General features: G+C 36.1%; 1 pseudogene; it reads right to left on the reverse strand.

The window, feature by feature from the left end:
• Nucleotides 1–633: 633 nt before the first annotated feature.
• Nucleotides 634–1,337, reverse strand: LOC105238092 (annotated as a pseudogene).
• Between the last annotated feature and the right edge of the window lie 8,396 nt (nucleotides 1,338–9,733).

The following is a 9,733-nucleotide window of genomic DNA, read 5'->3' on the forward strand; positions in this document are numbered from 1 at the left end:
GGAAGGAGATTCTCTTCTACCCACCCTCTATTTGACATGGAGCTACACATTTGCAATAAAAACTTTGATCTTTTGGTCCCAAAATACCTAAAGAAATAATAGAGATGCTCAGTGGCATCTTCCCAGCTGCCCCTTGGGAACCAGGCTTGACACACAGCCCCAGCCTGCCTCAAGTGCCCATGGGCTAGAAAAGCCCTGGGGATCAGTGAGCAGCGTTTCTTCCCAGTTCCAGCCCTTCAGCATCCACATCTGGTCTCAGATTATTTTGTTGTAAAGTTGCCCCTTTTTTGTGGTTTTTTTCTTCTCATTTTTCTTCATCTTCTTGTTTATGTCATATATATTTTTCCTGCAAACACGTGCCCTCTGAACGCCACAGATTCTATACTTTCCTTAACGAAATGTTGTTACAGCTCACAGTGTCTGGAGTTTTCAGCTTGATTGATATTAGCTGATATGTCAATGGTTCTTATTTTTAAATATATATTGAGAGAGGGTTTTTTAAAATTTATTTTTATTTTTATTTATTTTTTTATTTTAAATGTAGCCTGTGCAGCATTCTTCCCTATGCAAGTCCTGGTCTCCCCCAGGCGGAGGAAAGAGACTCTCGGGCACTAAGTATGAGTGATGGGTCTCTCAGGGCTGCTTTGGCTGCACTTTGAGCCTCTTCGCGCCAATCTGGAAGCTGTTCGTGGCCTGGCTGATGGTCTGCACACTGGTCCAGTTGTTGGCGCTCACAGAGCCTTCTCTCTGCTGCTGACAGATCACTGGAACTTCCTGAGGACAGAAAGACCTGTCTTACCTGACCATAGTCAGCACAGTGGGCGGCTCGACATGCATACTTCTGATTGCAGCGTAGGCCTGCTGCAGGGGGTCTGTGCCGGTGGGGCTCTGTGCTGTCTAGGGGTGGATGCCTTTGGTAAACACAGCTTCCACTGCAGGTTGCCCACTGGCCTGTTGGGGGTAGGCTGGTGAGCTGTTCACCCCAGGAGGGGATGGGACGCTAGGCACGCACAGCTGGTGAACTGACGCCCCGAGAGGTGCTGCCACCTGAGGTTGGGGTTATGGGTGAGGCCACCAGGCCGTTCCTGTTGAGGGCCGCCATCTGCTGCATCTGGGCAGCAACAAAGGTAGCCATAGGGTTCAGACAGCCATCCTGCTCGACTGAGTGCCGCTTGCTGCTATGTCAGTGCCTGTGTGTCTGTGCCTTAGGCCCCAAACGCGGCGGCCATGGGGTTGAACATGCCCATCTGGCCAGCCATCTGTTGCATTCGCTGCATTGTGTACTCCTTGTCAGCGTCGGCAAACTTGACCACCAGACTGGATGAGGCTCCCAGCATAATCTAGCTTTTTCCATTTTTTTTTTAAATGTGTTTATAACACTAAGAAAAATTCTCTGAGATCTTCCTCCATTTGATTAATTTGAACTCTGGTATTGGTCATTTTTTCTCTTCTGCCTGTTAGCTGAAATAATTTTAATCTTACCTTGCCAAATTTATTTGCGGTTTATAGGAAATCTAATTCTTTTTTATGAGAAATATTATCCTAACCACTCTAATGAAATTATTTATACTTACATAGAGTCTTTGTCTTTCTTATTAATTCTGTCACTTCAGCTGTCAGTTCTTTAGTTTGTTAATTTTGGAACTTAAATTACTGTTCTTTTCTCAATTTTTTTCTTGAATCTTATTCTTTTGTCCAGATTTTTAAAAAGATGCTCTTTGCTTGAGGAATTGCCTTCTGCCCCTATTCACACTTTTCTGTGCTTCTCTGTGTATTTTAACGAGCAGGGAATGATATTTCTTACAGTTCCTTGCCAGCTGATTTCTGGCTGGGCTCTACCAATGGCTGTAGGAGGACGACTCATATGGGCACTAATACAGCAGTAGCCGACACCTATTCTGAAAAGAGCCTCTTCCCAAAGTCAGCAGTCAGAATCAGCCCCTTGGCTTCCTTGGTGCTCTTGTTATCCCCACCTGGCACTTTTTTTGGTGTTCATACTTTGATTTGGGTATTTCTTCCCCCTGTTGCAGTATCAATGGCGGGTCCCCTTGTCAAGGTCTAGGTACAGCCAGGTAATCTCTCCAGTTCATTGGGGACTACAGGGAAATAAGCCCCTCTCTTTTGTCCCCCAACCCTGCAGATCATAGCTCTTTCCTATAATTACTAATATCTGAGATACCTCACCATTTCCCTTTTGCTCTCTTAGGCCTTCCCACACCCACGTAACCATTTTTCTGATTAAATTGTCTCTGAAATATATAAAATGGTTTCTATTTTCCTGGCCTTTGAATATATTCTTATTATCTGTCTTTGGAAGCTTATTATATAGAGTTCCCAGATAAAATACAGGATGCAATATTTAGTATATATTTATAGTGAGAAATTGTCCATTGCCTACCTAAATTTAAATTGAATTGAATGTCCTAAATTTTTATTTGTTAAATCTGACAGCCCTATGTCATATTCCTCACCAACCTGCTCTTTTGGTCATGGCAGATTATGGTCTGGAATATACTGCTGAGAGAGATGTGCTGTTGCTGATCAGATATGAGGTTTCCTGCCTGTTTCTTGAGGTAAGTATCTACCTGAGGCATTGTGCTCCCTATCCAGTTGTACAGCCTGCGCTCGTTGCCTTAGACCAGCAACAAGTGCAGATGCTGTAGCAAAGCAGCGCGGTTTGGGTTTAGGGAATCATACTGCGTTGGAATTCATCTTATGAAATCATTAATGTTAAGGGACAGTTTTCTTAACATAATCCATATGGGTTTATCCTGAGTAATTTCTTATTTGAAGATTTATAGTCTACTCTTCTTCATTCAATTGAGCTGAACGTGTGCATCTGTTTATTGGATAGTTCATATGTGAATATACAAACATTTAATTTACCAATCTCTAAATAAAATAGGCCACATGTACATGCTACCTTGTCCTACAACACTGTAGATGATAACTACTTAAATTTCCATTTTTCTTTTAAATTAAGAGAAACAAATGAAAGATAAACACACAGCTTGTGATTAATGTGGAAGCTCGAATTTAGCAGTCATGCAAGGAATTTTTGGACTTCATGTGCAAGACCTAACAGATATAATGGCACATCTACTCAGAATCCGGAAGCAGATTTAATTAGACAATTAGTATTTTCTAGCTCAGTTCCCATTTTGATTGTCTTCCCTGTTACTATGGAATTCAATAGATCTCATGTATAGCATGCCAAAATTTAGTTAAATCCTTTCCCTACTCCATGAATTAAACTTTCTTGAAGGGAGCTTAAACTAAATACCTGATTCTGCTAAAACACGGTTATACTTTATTACATTTTTCTAATATCTTTATATTTGTTTTCCATATGTGGCAAGACATAAAAATAGGGTAACTTGGCAATAAAAATTGAAGATACAGGAACAGTTGAGTACGAGACAGAGAAGAGAAAGAGGGAAAACAACTTTGTAAATATGAGATCAAGTCCATTAAAAATAATTTTAAATGAATGCTTTAATACTTTAGTCAAGAGTCTGGTTTTTATTCACTTAATTCTTTTTTTCATGGCTTATGGAAAAGTCTAGGCAAATAATTAATCCACTGTCTTATTTGTACTTCTGTTCAAAGAATTCTGTTCAAAGAATAATTAATCCACTGTCTTATTTGTACTTCTGTTAATTGTCCAATTAAAATTAGTGGAAAGTATAGGCAACTAAATTATAAAAGAGTGAATGCTAAACAATGAATATTAACTATGTTTTCATTGGAAAAAATATATATGCCTGATTCCTGTTCTATACTTACTATATACTACATTTCAAATCCAATTATTTCTAACAAATAAATTCATTCTCTTTCTTGTTTACAGGAATATGGATGACTAAGACTCTATAAAAACAAAAAATGTCCAAAGTTGTTAAATAATTTTGATACCTTTTCAAGCTGGGTCCCCAGGAAGCAGACTCACTAATGTGTAGGATAAGCACCTGAAGAAGGAAATAAAGAATAAATAAGCAAGGGGAAAAGTTGGACTGTAATACAGTCTTAAAACCATCTGCTGAGCCCAAATGGAACAGAGTCTGGGAGAACTACTCAGAAGCATTCTACTTTATGGTGAGAGGCCTGGGCCTATATAATCATGTATCCACCAGTGATACACATTGAAGGAGCAAGACCAGGAGTGAAATGATTCTCTCCAGCTGAGGACAATTTTCTAAGAGGGTTAATAGCTGGAAGCACTTCCACCAGCAAGAACTGTATCTTTCAGTCTTGAAGGAAGTTTTGAGCTGCGAATCACAGACAGAATCCACTAAAATGTCATAAAGGCCTTATTTGGCAAACCAGGAAACACTGTGGTTACCACTTGGAAAAAGAAGGATGATCAAATAAAGTGAGTGACAGAAATAAGAAAATTGAAAATTCAGTACTGTTAACAAATGAGATAGAGAAAAAAACAAAAACATGAGAAAAGTGTTATGCTTCTAAAAAACCTAACATATTCTGGTGCATTCTGGCTGAGATCATAATGATTGGTGTGGGGGAGCATGGCTAAAATTATTTAACCCTATTCATGAGGTAAGTTGTTGGAATTGTTAATTAGGACATTTGGCACAAGTTAGGAAAAAAATTTTAGTAAATTCTTTGCACCTCTGATCTGTAGTTACAGGATTAGGCCAATAAGAAAGCCAAAAAAAAAAAAAAAGTGGAATAAGAATATCTGTTTACTAAATGTTTGATAGTGTTTGGCAGGTTCAGGCATTACTTGTGACAAGACTTTCTGAAGATACAGGAGATAATTATACAGGGGCTCTATCCTTGAAAAGTTCAAACACACACACCTAGTCTTAAGGTCAGTGTTCATTTAGTTCTCTATGTGGACACTGATATTTCCCTTTCAAACACTGAAAATACATAAACCTTAATATTTAACCAGATTTCATTGTAGATCTATTTGGTCTCTTATGCTTGTCCTCCTTAAGGAAGAACAAAACACAGAAAGCATATTGCCTAAAATTACCTTATATTTCTCCGAACCTCACCAGAGAATTATCTTCCTATTTTATAGGTGAACCATTCCTATAGTAAGATTTTTTTTGAAACATCAAAAATTCAGTTGCTGGACTAGGTCCAAGCAATGATGATGCTAATAGATTTAAAATGAAATTATTGTCATATAAAACTACTTCTACTAAGTTAAAAAAATATCCACTTGGAAATATCTTATAGTTCACCTTATTTAATTATCACACTTATATGAGATACAGACTCAGAAATCAAGGTTACACAATAAGTTAATTGAAGAAACAGGACCAGATGCAATTTGCTGCACATACAAAAGAAGTCTGGAATAGATGTTTAATAAATGTTAAAAAAATTATTTTCCTCAGTCATATGCTATGTTTCCATTAAGCAATGTGGAATGTGCTAATATGGAACAATTTTCTCATCTTATACCTCAATCATGTCATCTATGATTTAGAAGAGAGAACAATTTTGTTATTGATGGGGAGAAAATAAAAATTTAGGGGTGCCTGGGTGACTCAGTCAATTGAGCATCTGACTCATGATTTTGGATTAGGTCATGATCTTAGGGCCATGAGATGGAGCCCGCGTCAGGTTCCGTGCTGGGTATGGAGCCTGCTTAAGATTCTCTCTCTCCCTCTCTCTCTGCTTCTCCCCCTGCTCACACACTCTCTCCCTCAACAACAACAACAAAATTAACCAGATATTTCAAAATATAATATAAATACAGAATAGATGTGTTTTACACAATAATATACTTTGTTATCAAATAACTATTTTCTATGATTTATAGATTTTTTTCCAGGACAATTAAGTAGCCTGAATTACTAATGCACCCTGTTTACCAACACAATATTTTTCCAAAATCTCTTTTTAAGGTGGTCTTTGGGAATATCTTTACTTACTTGAAGATCAATCAGAGGTATAAACTATTGATGGTTCCTAAATTCTTGTTTTAGAAAGAGAGGTGGGGCCTACAGAAATCACACAGAGTTAACAGCTAAATAAAAAGAGTTTTTGCAGTTATATACTGGGCTGCCAAGCAATAAGGTGAGAGTTCTGATATCCTCCGTATTGATATTCCTTCTTTAGTTTCTAAACACAATCGTTTCGTTCTTTGGTGATAATAGTTACATATAGCATGCAAACAGCAAAACCTATGTTAATTCTCTTCAAAGTGTACCTTTACAGTATATGTGACATTGCAATAAGTTCCTAGAAAAGTCTAAGGGAAAAAATTTCATATCTATATGAAATCTCTAAAAACTTTTTTGTTGCTTTTGCAATATTAATAAAGGTCTCATTTTTTATAAATAGTACATAATTTAATAAATCCATCAAATGATTCATGTTTCCTTATTATCTTACTAAAACACTATAGAAATTTAATGCTTTCTAATAAAGAGCAAGTATAAATACACTAATAAAAAACAGAAGAAAGGTCATCATTCTTCTATGAATAAATTTAAATGGCTTTGTTTTTATATCATTTGTGGTATGCTAATAATGTGAGAGTATTTATATAGGTTTGAATAAAATATAATTATTTACTTTTCTTAAAGAGTATCACTATAAAAGAGAATAAACATTAAACACATGTTGCTAAACATGCAGAAGGGTCCTTCCTTTTAGCTTTACAGGAAGGGAATACTAAAATTCTAAATTTTGGAATAAATTTTCTTTAGCGTTATTTGATACTGAAGAATAAGTTAATATATCTTTTCTGAGTTTGTTTATAGGGGCTTTGTAATGTCTTTTGATAAATTGACTTTGCAAACATTCAAGCCTGCCAATAGGCTTTCTCTCATTTTCTAGGCTCCTGTGCAAGATTATTTAGTAAGATTTGTTTGTTTGTTTGTTTTAAATTTAGAACAATTTTGTTTTCCCTTCAAACAGTACCTAAGTCCAAAGTCTAGGGATTTTTTGTTGTTATATGGGATTGAGACAAAAATAATTTCTCCATACTTTTTGGTCTCGTGATTGTTAATGAATTTTAATTTCCAAAGTTCTTTGATGATCTATCTTACTAGGAAAAAAAAAAAAAAAAGGAAAGAAAGGAAAAAGCCCTGTTAGAGTTATGTTTAAGGAAGCATCACCTCAGGGCTGAGTTTAAAGAGTGGGATCTGACCATCCATTTACTGTCCTAGGGAGCAAAGCACACTTAATTGGTCTTCTCTTTAGTTTCTTCATATGTAAGTGCAACAAATTCTTGTCAGAAAAAGATGCTGTAAGAATTAATGCGCAATTCCATTTAAGAGCTCCATGTCTGACAACTGGTAGGCATTTAAAAATGCTTGTTGTATTATTGTTGTCATTGCTGCCATTTTGATGTCTCTGTTAAACATATTCCTGACAGCAGTTCAATTCTTCTCATGAAAAAAGTAAATAATCAGGAAAAACTTTTGAAGACATATAAAAGAAGATGCAATAAATTGATCCAATATATTTTCATCTGACAAAATGTATTTTGTACTTGAGAATAATGGGATTGCAAGTATTCTAATTACTAAACCCATTGTACTCTCTGACATTTCAAAAATAAAAGCTTATAGACAATTACAGATTAATTGATAATTTTTTTAAATGAAACTTTAGCCCTTTGACACTTCTCAGTCCCCATTATAGATTGTTTAGAGGATTGGATGAAGTCAGGAGGCTAAACAAATTATAGAAAATCTATATTAATATACAAATTCCTGCAGCAAAACCTGCCTGCTTTTCAAAGTGAAACAGAAATGCTATTTAGACAATTTTCCTAAGTTATCACTGGGCACAAAAATGTGCTGGTTCTATCAGAAAGTTTTTAGGTGAGAGACTATCATCCTTTCCTGGTGATCTCTTTGCAGAGAACACAAAATGCAACCAAAAGGTTTGAGTATGGGTGCTGCTCAGAAAGGCCTTGTGAATCTCTTGCCTTCTGTTTTATTCTCTAAACATATGAAAAACATATATACTACAAGTATATAGTGACTTAAAGGATTGCATTACAAGACAATAAATTAAACTACATTTCTTTTGATAAAACCATGTGTTGGCCCTAACACACACACACACACACACACACACACACACACACACACACCAGAAAAGCCAGGACAAACTTTCTGTCTGAATTAAATTCTCTAAGAGTGGAACCCTAAGAACAGTATATCTGAAGTTGTATAACTAGGTCCCTTATTTTTTGTTGAGAAAGCTTATTATGTATCATCAGAGGTTTAGGTACTAGATCAGAATATCCATGAGAGACACTAACAATTTATGTAAAGAGATAACACAAGGAAGCTTATTTTAATCAATAGCAAGCAGCATCAGCTATTCCTTGAGTAATAACTATCATTCTCCCCAGATTTTACATGTAGAGTCAAATTCATTTTCATCCTTAACTGTACTTCTATTTCCTATCTATGCTAAAGAGTGCTGCTTCTTCCTGCTCTGTAATTTTTGGTCATATTGGCTTCAATCACTATACAATTTTGTTGCAATATTCACTCTGAATCTTTTATTCTATTTGAAATTAAACTCAAAATTCATGAACATCATAGTATGCATTTTCCTCTTCAAAGCACCTGTGTGCTTGCACGTGCATATACACCCATGTGTGGTTCTATTTGTGTGCGTGGGTGTGTTCACTGTAGGAATGTCTATTTAAAAGCATGATTTCTTGAAAACAATGCACATACATTTGGCCCAGACAAAAAACAGGGAAGGAGAAAAAGACGATGCATTGATCAATGGTGTAAAAGTCTTTAAAACATGGTTGCATCACTGACAGAAATAGAGAAGTGGCAAAGTTAATTTTTAAATGAAGTTGAGGCATTTGATACTATGGCTTTTGAGGCAGAATTGACTAGCATATTGGCAACCAAATAGTGTTTTCCCTCTTAGTTCCCTTTATTTCTAAGTTTAATCAACTCCATATTCTTTTTTTTTTTTTTGCATCTACACAATATAGATTCTATACTCACAAACTAGATAGCTACTCTTTAATAAACATTTATCACTTGATTGAATAATTTCAACAGGCTGTCATAATAAAATATACTATTCTCCTACATTATGGTAAAGACTTGGCTGCTATACACAATTATTAGTTTTCTAGTTATTAGAGTTCTCTATTTAAAAAAGGTACCACCTCTTTTCTATAAACTGATTTAAAATGCAGTCATTACTGGGGTGCTTGGGTGGCTCAGTTCGTTAGATGCCCAACTCTTGATTTCAGCTCAGGTCATGATCTCACAGTGGTGAGATTGAGCCCCAAGTCACGCTCCTTGCTCAGCATAGAGTCTGCTTGAGATTCTCTCTCCTTCTGCCTCCCCCGGCTCACATGTGCTTTCTCTCTCTCTCTCTTTCTCATCAAAATAAATAAAATCGTTAAAAAAAAATAAAACCCAGTCATTACTATATAATGAAAAATAACCTTTTCTCATGGTTTAGTGAAATGGGAATGAGCCACTTTCCATTCTCAGTGGAGATGGATGATTTCTTATATTTTATATTCTTGAGTATATTATCCTTTTAGGTGGAAATGCATTTAGCCAGTCACTCCAATACTTTGTGCATTTTAGTTTGTTAATTGTACTGTATATTCTTTGCTTACTCCTACAGATCTGCTCTCCACTCTTCTACTTTGCTCTGTTCCCCAGAAAGCTGATCTTTATGAACTACATCAAATGAATTCCCTTGCTCTCTGGCTTCCAGTTGGTTTGGACAATGCAACTACTAGCAGTGT

This window comes from Ailuropoda melanoleuca, chromosome 10 (genome assembly GCF_002007445.2).
Source record: "Ailuropoda melanoleuca isolate Jingjing chromosome 10, ASM200744v2, whole genome shotgun sequence".
Lineage (NCBI taxonomy): Eukaryota > Metazoa > Chordata > Mammalia > Carnivora > Ursidae > Ailuropoda > Ailuropoda melanoleuca.